We start from the raw sequence: 23,622 nt of genomic DNA on the forward strand, positions 1-23,622 counted from the left end.
TTATTTAGTAGAGGAAATAATTCATGCAAATCCATGTTGACTTTCGGAATAGAACAGGTCCATTATTTATATACGAGGGGTAAACAATCATCTGACTCTGCACACTGCTAGATAATGAAACTCAAATTACTGCATGAGCATTTGAGAGGAAATATTTGTTCGTGAGTCAGACAATGTGCATACATACATATTTTTTATGTCATCAAACAGCATCTCATGCAGCATCTTCAATATACTGAAAGCATAAAGACAATAAGACTAGATCTGCGGAAGTGCATATTAATCCCCAGATGTAAAATATTTAACATGCTTACACGATTATATAGTACGTTTAATTATTCTTTTCTTGTTTGGAAATGGGAAATAAGCCCACTTTCCTTCAGATGACACTGAAAGAGCATGTTCACCACATTGAATTAATAATTCACAGATACAAATCATGCAAGTATGTGCAACTTCAGTACTGAAATGAGTGAAAATACAATAGTAAATAATATATTATGATCAATAATTTGATGAGGATAATGTAAAAAAAAAGGATAAAAATGTACAGTATATATATGCACATGGTTTGACACAGATTTAAAAAAATTATTACATTTGTGTTTTATTTATAGTTAAATCAGCCTCTAATTATCGTGGTCACGGTTGAAAAATGAGATGCTGTACCATGTAATCAATATTTGAAAATATGGGAAATATAGGGGTTAAGAGGTCTTTTTTTATGTAATGTTCCCATAATTCCTGGAGAAGATTCTCTCAGCTCTACGTGGATGGACTGGAGTAATAGATTTGCATTGATTTCTTTATTGTTATAAGATAAAAATGTGAATTTCTAACATGTGGCAGGTCAAACTGGTTACCTCCTAAGAAAGTTACTGATATTAAATTGTTTATCACAGGGTGCGTACGGGTGCTTGAAATTATTGAAAATACTTGAATTTCAATTTTTTTGTGTTTTCAAGGTCTGGAAAGTGCTTGTAATTATAACTCTGTGATGTGATTTATTTATTTATTTTTAATATTAGCTCGACCAGGTTAGATGCCAAGCCAAAGCTACTCATAGAGAGGTGATAGTTTTTAAAAAATAAAACTTTATGTCAAAAAAGAAAATTAGCGGGTGTTCTCAGGTTGACTCCAGGTACATTTTTGTCTTAAGCTTTGGTTCGGTGCGAGTATGTCCGAAGAACACCAAGTGGCTTCCCTTTTTTTTTTTTTGATAATATTTTGTGTTCTCCTTTAATTTCTAAACTTTTTGCTATTATGAAACGTAATTTCAGATGTTTATCACATAAAACAATGTACATCACTGTGATAAATTGTGAAAAAAAAAAATCACGAGTAGGGATGTAACGATTACCGGTATAACGATAAACCGCAGTAAAATTGCAGACGGTTAGTATTACTATTTCAATTCTAATCATGATAACCATGTTTGACTACCGCACTTTTAGGGGAAAGAAACCCATCTAAAGCTTTGCTTTTATGTCAAATATTTGAGTATAGTTTTAATTTATTACCATTTTAATTTTATATACCTAATATTTGGAACCAATATTCACTTTTAAAGTCTTTGAAAAGGTTCGTTGAGCATCTATGTGTTATTTATGCAATAAATTATATACATTTTTCAAATCGGATTTTATATTTTTTGTGTGTTGTTTGTCCATTTTTGTTGATATAGTAGGTTAAAGTGAAAAAATAATTGGTAGATGATATAAATGAAGTGGTGCTGAAAAAAAAACAACATAGATATAGTAAACATTTGTTTATATAGTATATAAAGGCAAAATCAAAAGTACTGAAAAATGGCCAAAATAGGCTCAGACCACTAAGGGTTAATTGAATGTTTTTGCCAACAGAAGGTACATTGTGCCAATTATTTTGTTTGTTTTGGTTTTGGTTTTTTTTCAAAATACAACTTGGTTGTGTATAAGTACTTTTTGAAGATTTTGAGCACAATTTCAACAATACCACAATAATAATGATAACTGTGATAATTTCACAGTAACCGTGATGTGAAATTTTCATATTGTTACATCCCTAATCACGAGTATGTGTATTCCTGTATATATGTATTTTACCCCAGCGATAAGGTGCTGTAAGAAATTGAAAATGATCCTTAAAAGTGCTTGAATTTCAGAAGAACTAGCAGGGATCTATTAGATGTATTTGTTTCCTGGTAAGGAACCCCAACAGTTCAAAGAAAATCACTGAAAGCTCAATACTACCATAGCAAAAGTGTACATAAATGTCCAACAGTCCAAGAACAGACTCAAATGATATCAAAGTTGATGGACCTGCTTTGATAAATTTATAAAAACTTGAAAATATACCCTGCTGGAAACAGAGGTGTTTGGGTAGAAAACTTTGATAGAAATTGACATTCAAAACAATAAACCAATAAAGCTCTGCAAATTTAAAACAAAAAAGTGCTTGAATTTGATCTTGAAAAATGTGTACATACCCTGTTATCACCTGCAATGATGTTATCTAATTGTATATTTCTATAAAACCTGAATGTTACAACCGGGTATTTTACTAATGTCCAGTTGCAAAATGTTTCGGCCTTTCTTGGAAATATCCCTTAAGTTTACAGCTACTTGTTTAGAAAATTCAAAGTCAAGTTTCTGGGAAAATGTGAGACCCGTAAAATAAAGCAAATGTCAGCTGACGGCCTGAAAACTTTGTATTACGCGCCCCGGTTTCACTAAATAAACTTAAAACATGACACGCATCCTTGACTTTGAGTTGTCTCTCTGTACGTCGAGTCGAGGAGCCATGTGTAGGCCGACTGTCCACGCTAGACAGGTCGGGGTTTGGTTTAGGATTTGGGGGGGGGTGTTCTCGCAGGGTTGGATGAATGGCTGCTTGTGCAAACCTGGGTGGGAAGGGCCAAAAGGGATTGGCCTTTTTACCTCGGCAACCCCATCAGCTGGTAATTGGCACCATATGTCAAGCAGACAGACCTCTCCAAAACTGTGCACTTCTCAGTTCAGTCCTCACCCACACGAGCCCACCGAGAGGTCAAACCTCATCGTTTGTCTGCTGCTCCCTCCGCTAGCTCTGCATCGCATTTATTTTTGTATTCAGAAACAATACAAGCATTGTCGAGTAAACGCACTGACACGAAACAGTTTTATCATTCCAATTCCCGACACATAATTTAGATCTATCCCGCCAGTTTCATTTGTTCAGGAGGATGAAAGCCGTGACACATTTCTCCTGGATTTCTTTTTATATTCATGCAGAGAGAATCACCAGGTGATACAGCGCTCTTTTGACACGTACAACTGACACACTTGTAAATTGGGTGTTTGATTCCGCTTTTTCATCGACCGTATCAGCTCAACTCATCTCGACTTGGTACGTTCATTTTTTTTTTTTTTTTTTTTCCATTTCATGTCATTTATATGAGAGACAGGACAACGCAGCGCTATCAGATACTATTTCTAGCATCGCCTTCATTGACGTCTGAAGTGGGCTGAACCAATACGATAAAATGTGAACTAAAACCCTGCAAATCACACATTGGTCCATTAATCCTGAATCGTTGCTCATCTTGTTGCGACACGGGACACCAAAACTAGTGGAAAACATTGGTGCTCTCGTCTGGGAAAAAAGTTAGATTTTAGAATTTATACAGATGACGTTTCTTATGTTTGCAGTCATGCTAAAGATGACCTCATTTTCAGTTTACTAGTGGTGTGCGATACTGCATATTTGGTATCAATCCAATACCAAGTAAATACAGGGCCAATTATCACCGATATTGATACTGATACGTTTCAATAATTAAGGTGGATGCATCATCGAATTGCTAAATCTCAATTAATTTTCATGACTTTTAAATGTTTTGTGATGTCTCCTTTTTTATTATTAAATAGATAAAACCCAGGACAGAATTAGGGCAAAGTTTATAAGTAAAGAGAAAATACTTTATTATCAAAATTTTTTTTTTTCACAAAAAATAGAACAGTAACCATGTTCTGTGTTACATTTTGGTCATTTAACAGGAAAAGACATGCCAAGTAAGGATGAATATTTGATTAAAATACTCTTGGCATCATCTAAAAAAGCCATCACATGAAAATGGTGCAAAGAGGACCCCCCGTACCCTAAATAATTGGAGAGACATTGTGGAAGAAATTCATAACATGGAGAGACTTACTTGTATCATAAGACTACAGCAAGCAACTTGTGAAGATTGATGGAAAAAATGGACAATATACAAGACGACAAATGACACTATTATTCTAAATGTTTGTGTTGTAAAATTTCAAAAATGAAACAATAAAATATAAGTTAAAAAAATATAAAAATAGAACAGTAACAAAACAATTTTTCCCCATACATTGTCATGTCTGGAAGTGTTTTCTTAAATTAACAAAGTGCGCAAATTGATCACCGCAAAGCAAATTAAAACATTATTTTTTTCAGGTAGTGTTCAGAAACTGCAATACAAAAATTTGATCAAAATTATCTGTACCTTACAGCTTTTTTACAAATTATTCAGCTTGCTCTTGTCTCATTTTCGGCCTGAAAATATAACCATATGGCGCTGTTCTTCCATGCCATTCTTCTGCTTCGTGTCTCAGTCTGTGCATGCGTTATGCGTGCGCCAGTGGGCGGGCACACCTGAGCCGGTGGTTTGCTTGTTTACTTTGTGCTGCTGAGTCACATGATGGCACAACATCGAAAAACACAAGGAGGAGGAGGAGAAGCAAAGTGTGCCTACTAAAACAGAAGCAGCGAGTCTGGTGATCTGGCTGTCTACTCTGTGACAAAACCGCAGCAATGTGTACAAGAGAAAAACTGAAACTAAAGTATCGATCTCACCACGCTAGTAACGATCTGATACTAATACCGACTTGGTATCAATACTATCGATATTTGGATCGATCCGCCCACCACTACAGTTTACATTGGTTGCTATGGCGACACCGACAGCTGAAGTCCCGCCCCTTACTTTGGAAAAAAATTGTATAACCTTGAATGGGGAGAAATTAATGTCTTTTGGATCCTGTTAGAATTATGCCATCATTTACATGTACAGGGGTTGGACAAAATAATGGAAACACCTTAAAAAATCAACAAAATATAATTTAATATGGTGTAGGTCCGCCTTTTGCGGCAATTACAGCCTCAATTCTCTGAGGTATTGATTCATACAACTTGTGAATTGTTTCCAAAAGAATTTTAAGCCATTCTTCAGTTAGAATACCCTCCAACTCTTTTAGAGACGATGGCGGTGGAAATCGACATCTTACTTGAATCTCTAAAACTGACCATAAATGCTCAATAATGTTGAGGTCTGGGGACTGTGCCGGCCATACGAGATGCTCAACTTCATTAGAATGTTCCTCATGCCATTCTTTAACAATTCTAGCTGTATGGATTGGGGCATTATCATCTTGAGGTGAAGGTGTTTCCATTATTTTGTCCAACCCCTGTATGTCAGTTTAAAGGATAATCTTGAAAGTCAAGAAAGTTGCAGTTTCTAAAACCGTTGACGTATCAGACTTGACACTCATACGTGAGTAAGTGGCGTCATCATGATTTTATCTATACACATGCTGCTCAGTCACTAAAAATGAGTTGATCAGACTATAAGGTATTTCATCTCTTTAAACACTTTTTTACCTCACTTTCAATGAACGATGTAAAATATGTCAAAACAATTCTGATGACGTGTTTCACAGGACGTGACAAATGCAGTCCACTGAGTCATTTCACACTAAACTAGACATTACTTTACTGTATTTACCTGAAACTGTGACTTTGTTGACTTTTTTTACTTTCTTGGTACTATATAACAGACATATATGTAGACAAACATCATATGTGTAGTTGATTGTGCAACTCAGATATTTTAGAAGAATTATTTGTCTTGTCTTTCTGAAATTAGGTCCCATAGTGATGAGTAGAATGGGTTTTGGTGTTACCTCTCTATACTTGCAGTGAAAATACAACAAGTTGATTTTATAATTGAACCAAGTTGAGTAAAGTGAAGGCAACTTGAGCCGATAATGTTAATCAAAAAAGTAGCACAACTTTACACTGTATGTTCTTTCAGTTCAGTGTAATCTGGTTTGGTTGCAAATTGCTTTTTAAAACTTGAAGAACTCCAAAAAGTAATTCCATATTTTGCCTCCTGCTCTAAGACTTTTAAAAGTTTGTCCTCAGCTTATAAACAGCTCATTTTCAAGTGAACACAAGGATTCTTAATTTCAAGTGTTTACGAACTAATGAGAACATATTATGAATCTCCTTAATCTTATACACTGGATGTTATTCTGCAAATTACAAACACCTCATGTTTTTACAATACGTACATTAATTGCATCATTTTGGGCCAAATTTTCTCCATATTTTTGAAGCTTTTTAAACGCAGCTATAAAAACACAGCCTATGTTGTTATGTTTCCCCCAGGTGAGCTACTGATGATGCCTGTTTGTGATATCTAGAGTGAGCAGGGAATAAGCACATATGCTCAGCGAGATGAAATACCTCTTAAGAGGATAATAACAGACCCTTGAGTTGTGTGTTCAAGATTGTCGATTAGTCCGGTCCTTCATCTCCCTCCTGATAATTACTTATGAGACACTCGCGAAGAAAGCTCTAAGTAAGCGATGATATTTCACCACCAAGCTCGCTGCAAATGACAAACCACATCATATCCTTAATAACTCTCACGAGCAAAGTGTCAGTAGTGTGATAGATCAACAGGATTAGTGCACTAGTGTATGACAGCCATGTTAATGCTAAAAGATAGACAGTAGATTAGAGTTTGTAGCACTTCTGCAGGAGCTGGAATGGTAAACATTGCTCATATGATTGTATTTATTTTAGTCCTTGTTTTGCTTGTTATCATTCCAGCTGGAGCCAGTTTCAAAGATAAGGGCATTGCACAGCTACTCTGTCAGTGATTAGTATCTTTATTATCTAGAAATCCAGTTACAGGTAAGGGATGCACCGAATGCAGAATTCATGGCAGATACTGATAAAATGGAAACAGCAGATAAGCTTTACCACTGGTATTTTCTTTTTGTTTTCATCACTATTTCACCACCTTTGCACCCAGGAAATCTTCATTAACCCATAAAATCCCAGTATTACTTTTCCGGCCATTCCCAAATGAATTTTTCTCTCTATTTAACCTTTCATAAGCAATTTATCAGCATTTATTATAATGTTATCCTCTGTAGTTTGCGTTTCTTCAATAAAAATCAGGTATTTTCCCATATTTAATTCACTGATCATGTAGATTTTCATAAAAGCTCAGATTAAAGTTAATTGTCGTAATATAAGAAACAGAGAAAAACTAAGAAAATGTGACTTTTTCACCAAAATTTTTTTCCAATTCCAAGCACTGTGCAGCATAACACCCCCCCCTCCCCGTTTGCAGATCCATGTGTACCTCATTCATTATACTTTTCCTTTTTTTTTGTTTAGTCAAGGTATAATTTTTAGCTGTTACCTGCTTGACAGTTTCAACTGTGACTCCAGTCTTCCTCACACCTGGGTGGGATTCCCTCCTCCAGAGACCACCCAAGGAGGGGGAGGCGTGGTTGGCTCAACAGGCTCTGATTGGTCCGTCGAGCCGACCAGCTGATACATGACACATCAGCAGCACGTTGGATGACGCTTCAGAGGACGACTGGAGTCACAGTCAAAACTGTCAAACTGGTAACAGCTAAAAACGATACCTTATCTGAACAAAAGAAAAAAAGAAAAACATAATTACATTAACAGAAGACAAAAGGAATGTCATTAGCCGTACCTCATTCATTCTCCTCCAACAACCCCCCACTCTTATGATTCACCACCCCCCTCCACAGATCCCTGCATACCTCTGAATTCAGGTCTGTTCATCAGTATATTAGATTAGAAGTTGGACTTTTCACTTGTTATTTTGATACATGTTCTAAGTAATCTCGGGCTAGTAAGAACAGCTGATGGCAGTAAGACTGATGTCAGGCTAACAGCCCATGAAAGTTTGCTTTGAACGCTGTAATCTGTGCATTTCGCCATTATGTTTGTCGGCAGAACAGCCCCAATTCATACCTAGCTGGCTAATGTTACATTCCCGAGTGATGTATGTTAGTTTAACAGTTTGCCGGTGAACTTTACATCCAAATATAGCTAATGCTATGTAATGTGTGGGTGTAGCCTTAATTTTTAAAATGTTTCTAATTTTATGAATGCTGGTACTTTACATCTTACGTAGGGAGAACAGTTGAAAAATAGCTTTTTTGCTAATACTGGCACATTTACAGAAATGTTCATTAATGTGTACTGTCCCTGCTATAAATAAATATAGCTAGCTAAGCTCTGGCTTCATCTCCTGGGCAAATGGCACTTGAGTTTGATAGACATATCACCGTTCAATCATTTCAATGGGCCGGTTAAAATGATTGGATGGTGTTTTTTCAGTCCTGTCCGTTCCACAGGTGACTAAAATTTTTTATTTTTGTGTTAGAGCATTTAATTAATTGGTTCCAATTGGAGTGTGAATGGGATTTTTACCAATATTGTAAAAAAATGCTCCAGGAAGACATCTCCTACCCCACCTTGAGGTGTGAAAGTTTGGAATATCAGTGCCAAATAGAACCTGCTAAATAATACACAATGCCAGTGCAGTGTTGGGTCAATATATGAATGCATTCCCAATACAACTTTCAAGGCCAGCTGTTTTATTTTTTATTTGTATACATAATTAATGTTTTCATAAGTAATTCCACAGACAGAACTGAGGTTGTGTATGCCTGAAGCAGATAAAGATGACATAGTTCATATTCAGTCCTTTGTCTGAAAATATAAGTAAATATAATGTAATATGACAAAAAATATAAAGAAAGAACTATAAATATAATGTACACTTGATTATGTCAGCGAGTAATGCAATGATTTTAGTGAGTTGAAGCCGATCCAGAGGGTTATTTAGAATACCTGGAAGAGTGTGTAAGAAGTAGTTGAAATATGACTGATTGGAGGCTACAGGAAATGGTACATAACACTGGTCAACAACAAATTTATTGTTTACATTTTTTGAGCTGATTTAGGATCATTTTGGTGTGCTGAATCCAAAAATCACATTGATTTTGCTCAATCAGGTCAACTTTCTGAACTATGCTACATAATAGCTTTTTAACATTTTTGCTTAGATTTATGGGCATTTTCACGTCATATGATACAAAATTCTTTCATATTTCTTGCAATAAACGACTTCTGAAGATTTTACTTTTGCCAATTTATGATTAATGGTTTTTTTTAATATTACACGTGAATGAAATGGCTTCGACTTGAAGATCTTGCAAAAATAAGCCTGACATATTCTGCTACATCTGCGGTGAATACACCATTGTACCTAACAGGAATCAAGTCACAAGTTTCATAAAGTGTGCTTACCAATCTTATTTTGGTATTAATTATTATATTTTGTGAGAAGATCAAATTTTTCAAAATCAAATTAGCAAAAAAACCTGACCTGATTGAGAAAAACAGATGTCATTTTTGGATTTAGCGGTGCAAAATGGTCCTAATTCAGTTGAAAAAACCTAGATAACTTGCAAAAAACATTTTTTTGTAACCCAGTGTAATAGACAGTTAACACCACTGTTAATGTTTAGTTATTTTTACCAGTGAGTGTCACGGCCCCAAGTTGTTTTAGTTTACTTTTTAGCAGTTCTTGCATTTTAGTTTAGCTTAGTTTTTAAGGAAAGCCAAGGATGGAACTATTCAATATTCATACATTCTTAAGGTCACGTGTTATGCAGTGGTTTTCCTGCCACCATAAACATTAGGGTCAAAGCTGTTTTTGTTCTTTGGAAGTTAGTGAAGTAACTATACACTGCTTCTTTTAGTTTTACCAAACTTTTTAGTTAGTACAATGTGTTGTTAAGGTGATGTTTGACCTTGGACAGGTGTTGCAGAAACAACAGATTTTAAATTATTGTTTTTTGGGTTTTTTTATACCATTTTTCAGTTTTGTAATTAGCACAAGATGTCCACATGGCACGGAAAAAACAGATATAAGAACATCTAGTAAATTTAAAACATTTAATATTACTTCTACCAGTTAAGAATAAACATGCTGTGCTATTTGAGTTCATTAATTATATGTAATTTTAGATTAAAGTTGCAAATTACTGAGTTTTTATATGAGTAATTGCCTGAAAGAGGTGTCACGTATGCTTTGTTTGTGTACATGTGGGGTGTCTAATCATCTTAATAAGTATAATCACACCTAGCAGCGTCTAATCAGCTTCGCTTCTGTTGAAAGGCAGCAGCAGATAAGGTGTTCATACTAACAGAGAGGTGTCTTCTTTGTGCAGTGATAACACACTAACACTCAGCCTCCCTTCGTCTCACTTCCACATTGTCCTCATTCAGGGCTCTGCTCGGCCAAACCAGCATTCCTGGACTACCTCGACAATGGTATGCGGTCTGTGTTTAGCCAGCAGCAGCAGTAGCGCTCAGAGCTGTGGACATTCATTATCACACCTCAGCGGATGGCTGAAGGATGACTTTCACCTTTGATAGTTGACACGGACTGACCGGTCATCAGCTTTGTTGTGAAAGGCCCGGGTCAGATGAAAGGATGCACTTTTTTTTTTTTTTTCAGGGTTCACTAGTTCAAGCCAGGATTTTTTTTCCCTCTGAACTTTGGCAATGTAGGCCACATTAGGACCCTGACTTTTAGTCTTTGGTTCATTTATTTGTGTATTTGGACCCTAATAGTTCATGAAGTCTGAATTTGAACCCTCCAGGTGCTGTGAAGCTATCTTTATATTCAATTTGGCAAAAATCGAGTAGATTTCTACAACCCGTATTAATTCCTATTTAATTTGTTACATCTATAACTAGTTACATCACAACATTTGCACATATAAGGTCAAGACTTCCGGCGAACATTTCTCAGAGTATGCCATAAGCAGCAGCTGTAGTAAAAACTGAAAATATGTCCAAACTTCAAGCCGATTACCCAAAATGTTCAGTTGTTGGTCAGGGGTGTAAGAAAATATCGGTATCACAATATATTGCGATATTTCACTTCAAGATACTGTATCGATATTAAAAAGTACTGTGTCAGTATTTTTAGGTATTTATTCAAATGCAGACATGGCAGAGGTTCAGTTTTGTTTGTTGTTTTTCAAGCTATTTTTATATTCACATGGGTATTGTGTTCTGTTGTTTTCATACTACAAAAGTACTATTGTGATATTGCAGGTCATAAATGTAATTTTTTTGAAATTGATAACGCTGTTTTGTTAAATAATGGATAATTCAAGCATCCTAAAAGCACTTTTTACAGTCTGAAAGAGGCAAATGTTTGTTTTTTTTATTGGGAATGCACAAAAATAATGTTAAGATGTTGGATGATTCAGGGACTGAACACTATGTATTCTTTTCGCAATAGAATACAAACATTTAAGCAGGATCTGAAACTGTAATGTATGTAAAACTTTATTTATTTATTTGTGTGGTTTTTTGTACTGGTAAAGCTGCATGTTAAAACTCTATTTATCCAAATGCTGCACTATAATTTTTTTCCAGGAAATAATCTTTTAAAAACAAAACAACAAATATCACCTTGTGAACAATATTGTGATATATCGCGATATATCGTACTGTGATCCTAGTATAGTGATTTGTATTGTATCACCAGATTCTTGCCGATACACAGCTCTATTGTTGGTTGAACGGGACAGAGCGACACAGCCAACAACCTGGAGAGGGTGGGGTCATGTGCATTTAAAGGACCAGCACTCAAAACAACCTTTCTGGCATCATTACTCACAAATAGGGTTGAAGATGGACCTTTGGAGTTTAATTAATGAAGAATTCAGACCCAAGCAGAGCATTTACAGTTAATGTAGACCACAGGGAAATGTTTTAAATGCATAATTCCATTTAAAAAAAGCAAAATATCACTCCTTTAAGACAGGGGTGTCAAACTCATGTTAGTTTAGGGCCCACATTCAGTCCATTGTGGGCCGGACCAATACGATAATAGGCATAATTACCGATAAATAATAATCCAAAATACCACTGAATATCACACACTGACATTTTTAAATACATCATCCTGTTGCACTGGCTTCTTGTGGTGTTGTTATAACAGCATCTGAATGTAGAATAAGCACCATTAACTGTGTGTATATATTAATATGTATGTAATAGATTTAGGCACAATCGTAGGTAAACAGAAATGTATGTTCCTGTGTGTAAAGCCAATAACTATCTGTAAGTCTGTATTACAATAGAGAACCGAAGTCCTGCGCCTTCAGGTTGTACCCAATGGGGCTTTATTTCGGGAAAAAAACTGTACTAGAGTCAATGGTGAGAGACAAATCTTTTTTTTTATCTTGCTTTAATTACGCATCATCTACACCTATAATGATTGTGAATTGAAAAGTACATTTTACAGCCAAAAAAGTCAGTGTGTAAAACTGTTGTACTATAGGGCTGTGAAAATACATAAATGTAAGGACTACAAACCCGGAAGTCTTGTAAGTGACCTTGCGATCTGTTCAGAATCTGAAGATGTCTCTGCAGTTTCAACATGACCAGACTTGTAGTGATTTTTTTACCTGCTCTTGAACAGGGTTTCTGCTGATCATTAAAAAGCATTAAAACTCATTAAATAGATTTTGTGAAAATTAAGGCCTTAAATGGCATTAAAACACATTAAATTCAATGTCCAGAGGAATTAAAAAATTAAAAACACTTGATGGAAAAAAAAACCATTGTTATTTAGGATTTATTTTGATTTTAAAAACATTTCAAAATTTAGATCGGAAGTATAGTGTGATGATTGACAGGTGAAACCCTTTAATTGGCTATTGTTTATGGCCGATGGACAAAGTCATTGACACCGGATTCTTGGAATGAAATGTGCTGTGACGAAAGAGCGGAGGGAATATTAGCAAATGTCAGAAAAATGGGAAAATGCAAGTTTCAGCAGAAGTGATAGGAGGAGTAACTATTCAGAACCTGGTTAAAGCCTTTCAACAGTAAACTATGATCTAATGAACTGTAATCGATGGCCAAAAAACAAAACCTCCTATCTGCAAATTTTTAGATTTTGAGTTTTCACATTAAATGGTGAGAACAAGGATGACTCCACATTTTCAGTCTATCTGCAAAATAATCCCACCCTTTCTTATGACATGAAGGTCACCTGACAACAACAACAAAGACCATACTATAATAAAAATAAACCATCAATCAAATTTTATTTATATAGCGCCAAATCATAACAAAAGTTATCTCATGACACTTTACATAGAGAGCTGGTCAAAACCAGACTCTAAGCCAATTTACAGAAACCCAACAGAATCCTCCAGGATCCACGTTTTTTTTGTTTCCTGAAAAAAGTGATTTTTTCAGATAGGAGGTTTTGTATTTTGGCCATCGATATATAAAACTGTATCTGCAGTTGGACATGGACATTAAATTTGTTTAAAGTGGCATTAAAAAGGACATTAAAAAGCATTAAATTCGATTCGCTGACATCTGCAGAAACCCTGTTGAAGAATGAGGTAAAATATGCCAAGATAACAACTGTTCTGCGTTGACAATAAAATTTTTTGCAAATATCTCATATTATTTGATTGTGTGAGCCTTAGCATTGATGTTTTTTGTCTGTGTTGCCTGATGGTTCCAAGTGAAATGAATAGACAGATCAAATACAGACATTTCAGTTTATGTTAAGAGAAAAGTTCAGTTTCTTCTCAAGGTAATACTTTTTTTTATAGTTTTCTTTTGTTAAATAGTTTGTTTACCTTTACTTTCACGCTGCAAGTTGAATAAAACAAGCTAATGGACGGCATCACCTTGGGCACAGGGAACCGTTTACTTACATTTAAAGGACTGAATGATTGATTGCAGTGAAAATAATCATTAATTCTAGCTCTTTTTAACTGAACATGTTCTGGACTTGAATCCAGCTTGTCAAAATCAAATGCAGAGAAAGTGATACTCAAAAACCTCCAAAGTTTTAAAAGCCCTCTCCTTGACATGAAATGGAATGGAAGAAATGTGCTCTGCTTCTTCACCACATCTTCCCCAACATTGTTTTTTGAAGGGATTTCTGGGAGTGCACGAGAGGCCGCTCAACCACACATATGGCCCCGGCGATGTAGAAAGACAGATGGCAGCCACTGAATTGGGGTTCTGCAGACTGTAGAGGTGTGAATTATGTAATTCTGCAAACCGATCTCTCTGTGTGTGTCAGTCTGTGTGTGTTACGAGTGGGGAATTTGGCCGTGGCTCGTGCACACATATCTGCCAGGATATGGCACTGTGGATTTTCAGGCTGAAGCCTCCTGGGGGTGCAGGGCGCACAGGGTGATCGGGTTCACCGGCGCTCACCTGCTCCTTCGCTGTTGTTAAAATGATCTTGAAAAGCTGAGATTAGGAACAAAGTGAGACGTGTGTGTGCTCGCTTTGTTCCGCTCGGTCCCGGGGGAGCTGAGAGCCGAAAGATCAGACTTGTCTTTTTTTTTTTTTTTTTTTTTTTTTGCTTAGGTGTGTTTTCTGCTCCGTGTGGAGACCTGGGATCCAACCACGGCTGTTTGAGAACACACAGGAAACGCCACTTACTCACTCGCCCTCTGATGCGTCATTCGGCTTTGGAATGAACGTATTATGGTGCGCTGCGCACTTTCCAAATTACCCTCATTGCTACACTCTGCTAGCCCACCTACTTAGAATGATGAAGTTAACATTCAATAGACTCGCAGCTGCCCCAAAATGTCTTTATTTATACAGTTAGAACAACTTGAAAAAAGAAAGTTTAGACTATTTCACTTATTCCCAATGTGGGTTTGCTGAGTTAGTGTTGTGTTTGGAAAATGCTTAGTTTTATTTTTCTTAGTTTAATATGGTCAAAGCACCTGTAAAGCATGTCAACTAATGCAGAAATATAGAAAATAGCATGTGTAGGGCACCATATTGCACTCGTCAGTCTAATCACAGCCACTTATCGCTCACTTCAGCCTTATCACAGGCTGATGACTGATGGATTTAATTGTAGCTTGAGGCCATTTGCTGCATTTAATCCTCGCTTCTGACTGTTGAGGCTGTGAACTGATTCCAATAATGCACAAAAATACAAGTGTCATATACCTGTACATATGAACTTATAATTTTTACCCCAATCGTTTTGACATCTGTTTTTTAACTTGTTTTGCACCTTACAGTTCTATTTCTGCACATTACAGTTATTATCCAGATTCTACCCAGATCTTTTTATACTTATAATTTATAGTGTACAGTGTAAAGCAGGAGTCTCAAACATGCGGCCCGGGGGCCAATTGCGCCCCGCCAAAGGTTCCAACCCAGCCTGTGGGATGAATTTGCAAATTGCAAAAATTCCACAGTCAAGGCTGTTGAGCTCATTTTAGTTCAGGTTCTACATTCAGACCAATATGATCTACAGTAAAATAATAACAGCAGAATAACCTACAAGAAATAATAACCCCATATTTTCTTCTCAGTTTGATGTGAAAAAAATATTACATTATGCCTATAAATAATGACAACTTCAAATTTTTGTCTTTGTTTTAGTGCCAAAAAAAACATTAAATTATGAAAATATTGACATTTACAAACTATCCTGTCACAATAAAATGTGAATAACCTGAACAAATATGAACAACCTGAAATGTCTAAATAAAATTAAGCACAATTTTAACAATTTTCTGCCTGTTACTAAGTGTTTAGTGTCTTTGTAGATCCGATCCATAATGCGCATGTAGAAATGATAAGTTGAGGCATGATATTGTTAAAATTGCACTTATTTTTCTTCAGAAATTTCATTTTTTTTCAGGTTATTCACATCTTTTTGTATGAATAGTTTATAAAAGTGAGTATTTTCATAATTTAATGGGGGTTTTTACACTAAAACATAGCCAAAAATTTGGAGTTGTCACTATTTAAAGGTTATTATGCTATTATTTTACTGGTGTGGCCCACTGTAGATCAAATCGGGCTGAATATAGCCCCTGAAAGAAAATGAGTTTGAGACCCCTGGTGTATAGTGTTTGCTCTTACGTTATATTTCTCTTTAGTCATGTTTGCTGTGGTTTTATATTGTTATTGAATGTGTGTCATCCATCCATCCATCCATCCATTGACATAATTGCATTATCTGAAGAACACATCGACATAAAGACATAGCAGAAACCTATTAAAAATCAGTGACCTTGACCTACTTTTTCAAGGTCAAATTGCGACATGTCTTTTCAACGACATAATCGCAATTATCTAAAGAAAGCACTGGCATATCTGCACCCCACTTATACTATACTGTGGATTAGAGCTGCACAATATATCGTTTGAGCATTGTCCTCGCAGTGTACGCATGCGCAATAGTCACATCACAGGTTCTGGCAAATGGCCAGGTGATTTGTGGTTTTACTGTGGTCGTTTCCTGTTTAAAAACAGAGCTATAATGTGAACTATCTATCGTCAACTACCTCCCACATATTTCATCCCTTTCCACCCCTAATAGTTATATTTGTATTCACAGTAAAATGAGACTTTTCTCCTGATTTTGGCTGTCACGATGCTACAAGGCTAATATAAGGCTAATGTATGAAGTATGAATTTTGATTTATTTAGTTAATTTTGTTTAGATTTTTTGTTAAGTCTAGTTTTTTATTTTTAATTCTGTATTTCCTCCACCTGGATTGAATAATTTTGTTAGTTTTAGCTAACGATAATAACCCTGTTCTGCGCCTGTCACTGCTCATGGTTCACTGAACTGCACTACACTCCACCACTTGTTGCTTTCTCTTAACCCCAATTGACATGTTATTGAGTCCAGCACACACCTCACACCCACGGCACAGATACACAGCTGGATGGCAGACCTTGTCACTCGATGCCTGGAAGTGCTCGAGGCTGTGTGCAATCAGAAAAAGAGACAAGAAAGAGGGGGAAAAAAAGGGAGAAGGAAAGGGGGGTAAGAGGCGTTTTGACACTGACCCGCTGTGACGGTGATGGCTTGCTGATACGAGGATGACTCACTCTCTGTAACGAAGAGCAAGCCAATTATCAGCCATACATTGTGAGAAATGGTTTAATAATTTTCACAGCGATCTTGTGAAAGAGGTGCTTCATGGCCAAGTGCAGCTTCTAGTGGTTACAAAACCATTATTGTAATTCATACATTCTGTACATGTAGAGCTTCATATGGCATAGAATTTATTTTTCTGTTGTTCCTGTGGCCAGAAATAGTTGAGGAAAATCCCAAAAGACAAAAGTATTTAGTTAATTCTGCAAGGATATAACTCACGCTTACTGGCCACTTTATTAGGTACATCTAGCACAAGCGAGGTGTACCTAATATATTGGCCAGTGTGTGCATACAGAGGAAAGGATGACATTCTTGGGAGGTACTGGATTCAGGAATCAAAATGTCACATTTGATACGTGTCACTGTGTTTTATGTTGGGGGGGGGGGGGGGTTGTGCAGATAAAAGAAGAAGCAGATGACAATATGTGTATAATACAGTTGAAGCTTTATAGCCTGTGCTGTTGTGAGGACAATAAGGTGTCAGAGGATGGCTGAAGGATGGCCTTCACCTTTGACTGATGTCACAATTGCCTCCTTTGTTGTGAAAGGCCAGATCTGATGTGTGGACACAGATTCAGAACCTTTTGAAAAAATGACATTAGCCTTTTCTCAACAGCTGAATCGTGACTTTTCACTGAACCTTTGGCTTTAGCCTACGTCCAAACCCATATTGAGACACAATCTTGCAAAAGGCTATGTAGGAGATGAGTTGAGTTTTTATGACAGGAATACACTCCAAAAATACATGAGCCCTTTTCGAACAGAGATCCCATTATATTTCTGCTAAGAAGACCCCTTTATGCTGACCTAACAAAGAAACTGGACGTTTTCTTTGGCTTTGTTGGATTTTTCCTAATATTTGTAGAGGATGCAGACCCATGGGTGCAAGATAATTTAACATTTTAGGATCAAAATGTCTAAGTTCGCTTTAACAGTTTTTGTTAGCATATCTGTGTTAAAAATGTGGAAAATCTAGAGCAGGCAGTACTTGATATCTTGAAAGCTTAAAAGCAAAACTGGCATAAAAGATACGCCTGCTGGGACCAAGTGATACCATTATATCAGAGAAGTCGTTTTGTACCTTTGGATACACATTAATTTTACTTTAATTTGTCCAAAATGGTGCCAATAATGGCTTTTATGCAGTGTCTAAAGCATTTTAATGGCAGAGAAAACCCTCTATATGTTCTATGTTCCAAAATATGCACATATAGAGGTACTGTTTTCCATATTGCTCCCTCTATTTCTGTATAGATCTACTTTGTGAGGTACAGTATGTTAGTTGCCAAAGCTGCAAGAAAAATGCATGTATGAGTCACCCTGTCACCGGCACTTTCATCTCTGAACTCAATTTTTTTCCGTCTTCATCTGATGTCGACCTGACGCTGTCCCCGTTAGAAGTTCTTACACAAGAGCTGTCAACCTTTGACACTTCAGCTGTCATTTCTGTTCCGTACTTCTTAAATGACCTCCCACCTCTTCTCCACCTGGGCTCTTTTGTCTTTTCACCGTGATTCTACCTCCTTATTCACATGGTGATCCTCCTGTCAGTTTAAGCATTAAAGTCTACTCCTTTGGTGTGTGATATTTCAGTATGAGGGAGGGGGGACTGAAAAGTTCATAGGCTGACTAAGAAGGAGTTATTCCACAACAATGAAACTTGACATACAGTAAATTCAACCTTTCCTGATACTAATTGCATGGTTTCCTTCCAGATTCCAGATAAACCCACACTGATTAATAATTACCCCACTCCCTGAAAGGGAGGCAAGGGGTATTGTTTTTGGGGTTTTTTTGGTTCGGGTTGTTTCTTTGTTTGTTTGTTGTTAACACTCTAGCAGTAAAACTATTGGTTGAATTCATACCAAATTGGTTTTATTGATTGCCAGTGACCGAGCGTAGATCTGATTATATTTTGGGAAAAGTAGGTCAAAGTTCACAGTTTTTATGAATTTTTTAAAATCTTTTTTTTTTTCCCCCATTTACTTATAAAGGGCAAAATTTCGAATGTCTGTAGCAGCAAAACTATTGGTTGTATTCATATCAAATTTGGTTTATAGATTGCCACTGATCCAAAATAGATCTGATAATATTTTGGGAAAGGTAGGTCAAAGTTAACATTTTTTTATGAATTTTTAAAATCTTTTTTCCCATTTACTTATAATGAGCGAAATTTCAAATGTCTGTAGCAGCAAAACTATTGGTTGCATTCATACCAAATTGGGTTTATAAATTGCCAGTGATCCAGAATAGATGTCATTACATTTTGGGAAAAGTAGGTCAAAGTTTAAATTTTTTATGAATTAAAAAATAAAAATAGTAATGTATTTACTTATAATGGGCGAAATTTCACATGTCTGTAGCAGCAAAACTATTGGTTGCATTCATACCAAATTGGGTTTATAGATTGCCAGTGATCTAGTATAGATGTGGTTACATTTTGGGAAAAATAGGTCAAAGTTTCAATTTTTTATGAATTTTTAAAATCTTTTTTCTTTTCCCATTTACTTATAATGGGCGAAATTTCAAGTATCAATAAACAGGTTAGTCCCCAAGGACATTCATGCTGACATGGTTGCTACAGGGGATGATGCTCCAGCTTTATCAACTGTGCAAAAGTGGGCAGCTGAATTGAAGAGGGTTAGGGAGGACGAGGGTGGGCTGAAAAGCAAGCATTTTCACGAAATGCCTCTAGTACTACTTTTCAAATTCCTAAATTATTTATCCAATGTGGGTTTATCTGGAAGTAAACCACACAGTTAGTATCAGAAAAAGTTGGATTTAATTTTAATTTTTAAGTTTTCACTGCTGTGGAATAACTCCTTAGGCTATGAAGTTTTCAGACCCCCCAATGTATACTGTGCAGATAAGAAAAGAAAAGATAAGATTATTTATTTATTTATTTTTAACCTTATTAACCAAGAAATTGAGATTAAGATCCTCTTTTGCAAGGGAGTCCAGGACAATATAGCCAGCAGCAAATAAAATACACAGTTGCAAGATTATGCAGTTAAAACACAAATAACAGGCACATTTAACAATAAATAGTTGTAAAAATAACATTTATGAGCAGATTAAGAAAAATAAGTGCAAGTTTTGGAGTCTGCCTCAAGCACTTTCAGATAAGATAATTATAATAATAGTAATAATAATAATATAATAAAATTTATTTATATAGTACTTTTTGCAGAAAGACTTCACAAAGTGCTTTACAATAAAATCCGAAGTAAAATACATAAGGAAAAAAACCCACACAGCTACATATACAGACAAAGGCATACAAATATGAAACTAAATGGTCATAAAACCCAACCCTAACTAAAAGCCTGTCTGAACAAGGTGGTCTTCAGTTACATTTTAAAAGATTAATTCGAGGGAAATTATAGTTTCAACAGCAGCAAAAGTACAAAAAACAACATGCGGAAAAGACAGGCAAAAGCATTCAAAAGGGAAACATGACATATAACATGTATGCACCACACTCTCATTTTCACATCATTCTGCTTGATTGAAATAAGTGTCATGCATCAGAAGTGAACACCCCATTTGCAAATTCCACCAATTAGTGCTGTGAAAGTAGGTGATATTGTCATGTGACAGTGGCATTTATCACCCCACTGTCGATGCATTGACTACATTGAGTCCTGCTTTTATTGTACTGGCTAGACTGAGTGTGTATTGGGGATCAGCTGTAACTCCACACTTGTGAGTTCCCTCCACTGGTGACAGATTCTATATGTGCTGCTGACATGCTGCTCACCATGTAGCCTCTGTAATTGACTTTGCTTCATTGCTCTCCACCATGATATACACCCAACATAGCTGGACTCTAGACACCATTTTAGCGATGTGATAATGATGGAGAGGGGTCTGGGTGAACTTGTTATCACTCTGGAACAGGACAGAAACCATCTCTTTAAATAACATTATCTCAAGGATGCACCTGACAATGCAAATAGTGCTTTTTTTTATTCTTTATTTTTAACAGATTTTACATTTTTTAACAAACAGACAGTGAAATAAAAAAGTAAAGACATACGAAACAAGAGACGTGAACAATCCGTTGTTGTGCACCTCATTTTCCTTTCCCCAACCTTCGGAAACTTTTATTTGAAAGGGCGGGACGTTTGTTGCCTGCACTAGAACCGAGCCCGGATGATGCCCTAGTGTTCACTCTGCCGCTACATTCACAAGCGTCGCTAAGTAGTGCATCAAATACGTGACATTCCTGTAAATGAGTCACATGCTGTGTGGACAAATGTTTGAGCATGTTGGAGGGATATCCCCCTTTGAAGAAATGGAAGCTTTGCAAGTGTTATAAGTGGACCTGGTGTCATCTTTTTGGAGCGTTTCTGCCTCAAGACCACGTTGGCTACGTTCTGACCAAAACAATTCAGCGTGCGTGTGACATCATCACTCATACACAACACAGGCGGAATTGATTAGCAGAATCATTAAGCACGCAGGTAAATGATTCCAAGGAATTGAGCTACTGGGAACCGGTTCTCAAAAAGAACCAGTTCTCGATTCCCATTCCTAATTAACAGTGGTTTATGTTTTATGGTGTCATTCTCTTTCTGGCTTTATGTACACATAATATTTAGGGTTGTCACGTATCTGAATAAATCGTAACTTTTTGCAGACACTAAAAGGAAAGTAGTTAATGATAAAAAAATGATAAATGATATGATAAAAAAATTATGGAAAAACTTTTTTTTACAAATAAAGCAGACAAGACTACATTCATAGTTCAGATTTTTTTAGTTACAGCTTCTGTACATCATTTTGATATTTGCTGTAAAGACATTTTTTCAAAATCCCAGCAAAACAACAATAAGTTCCTCAAGGTGCATAATGCAGAAAGTGGAAGAGCAGGAAATTATTTTAAGGTAATTATTTTAAAGTAGAAATAATACTTGAGGACGGCCTCTAAAGAAGAAAAACTAGTTTACCAAATAGTGTGTCAACAGTGGTTTATGTTTTATGGTGTCATTCTCTTTCTGGCTTTATGTACACATAATATTTAGGGTTGTCACATATCTGAATAACTTGTAACTTTTTGCAGACACTAAAAAGGAAAGTAGTTGGTTATATGATTAGAAAATGGACTTATGAAAAAAATTTTTTACAAATGAAGCCGACTAGACTCTACATTCACAGTTCACATTTTTTTTAGTTACAGCTTCTGTACATCCTTTAGTTATGCGCTCTAAAGACCTTCTTTTATTATTCAATATTAGATTTGTGAATAGAGCCTCTCTTTGCTGTTCATATCTTCAGGGAAGGTTTAACATTTCATTTTGATGGTGGGTGAGCATCGTAGTATCACAACCCGACACTCTTTGAAATTAATTATGGGAAAATGTTTTGCCTCTGGCGTCTTTCAGTCTCTTTCCTTCTTTGTATGTGCTTGAACATCCCTGCACTTTGAAAACACTGCATCTTTTTTTTTTTTTTTACTACACTAACACTGAAAGCGTGATGTGTAAAATTACTGTCAAAGCTAACTATTCTTTCTCATTATCGTGTCAGAGTCAGACTGAGGGTATAGGCTGGCTGCCAAGAGTCTTGTCTTTGTCACTGTTCTTTAAATAATATCAGTGACTGACTCTCAGAGCATTTTGGACAGTGAATGTATAGTGGGAGACTTTGGTGATGGAGATGAATGCCTGAGGGACAGAAGGATAAACAATGTTATGTTGGAACAAAGCGGAAATAGTGTCCGTGCAGGCAGAAAGGGGGGGTGTAAGAGAAACAGTGCAGGAATGAGGATGTTATATAACTTGAAAACAACTGTCTGGTTCACCACACGTGTGCTGGATCAATCCCACTGTACTGCTTTATTAAGAATGGAATAATTAAAACAGCATCTGCGGTTTATCATCCTGCAAATGTACTTTATGTACTCTATGTGTGTTGATTAGTATTACTAATAAGTCAGACTGTGTTTTTCTGTGTCATAAATGTGTCCGTGGCATTTCCGTCTGGCGTCATAGATCCATTTTAGTCAAGGATGAACAGAGTAATTTATTTGGAGTTCAGTGTAGGTTATTGCATTAACACTTGAGTTATGTTCAGGGGTCCCTTGAGGACTTCACTGTGAAAATGGGCTGTTAGTCATAGACTGTTTAAGATTAGTGGATGGAAGATTTGTGGTGTCACTCATTAGTTTCAGAACTGATGTTTTTGCGATTTAGCCACTACCATGTTGGCTTTTTGGAGTGGAAGTGACCATATTTGGACAAGGGGATGTCTCTACACCAGCCCAGCAGAGTCCTGCGTTCTATGCACTGCAAAAATAAAAATGTTACCAAGTGTATTTTTCCCATTTCTAGTCAAAATATCTCATCACACTTAAAATAAGACATAATCATCTAAAGAGTAACTTTTCAGTGAGATATAAGAACTTATTTTTAGACAAGTTGTGCTTGGTGTCAAAAATTTAAAAGTAAAAAGACACCATGTGAAAGTACAGGAATTGCCCTGAATTTTGACACCAAGCACAACTTGCTTCTATAAATCCTTCTATGTTC

At 36.2% G+C, this 23,622-nt stretch overlaps 1 protein-coding gene across 3 annotated transcripts in view; it reads left to right on the top strand.

Moving 5' to 3' along the window:
- Nucleotides 1-23,622, top strand: part of pald1a (phosphatase domain containing paladin 1a) — a 163,960-nt gene that overhangs the window by 102,912 nt on the left and 37,426 nt on the right. The gene's annotated exons all lie outside the window — the stretch shown is intronic.

Source organism: Sphaeramia orbicularis, chromosome 19 (genome assembly GCF_902148855.1).
Source record: "Sphaeramia orbicularis chromosome 19, fSphaOr1.1, whole genome shotgun sequence".
Lineage (NCBI taxonomy): Eukaryota > Metazoa > Chordata > Actinopteri > Kurtiformes > Apogonidae > Sphaeramia > Sphaeramia orbicularis.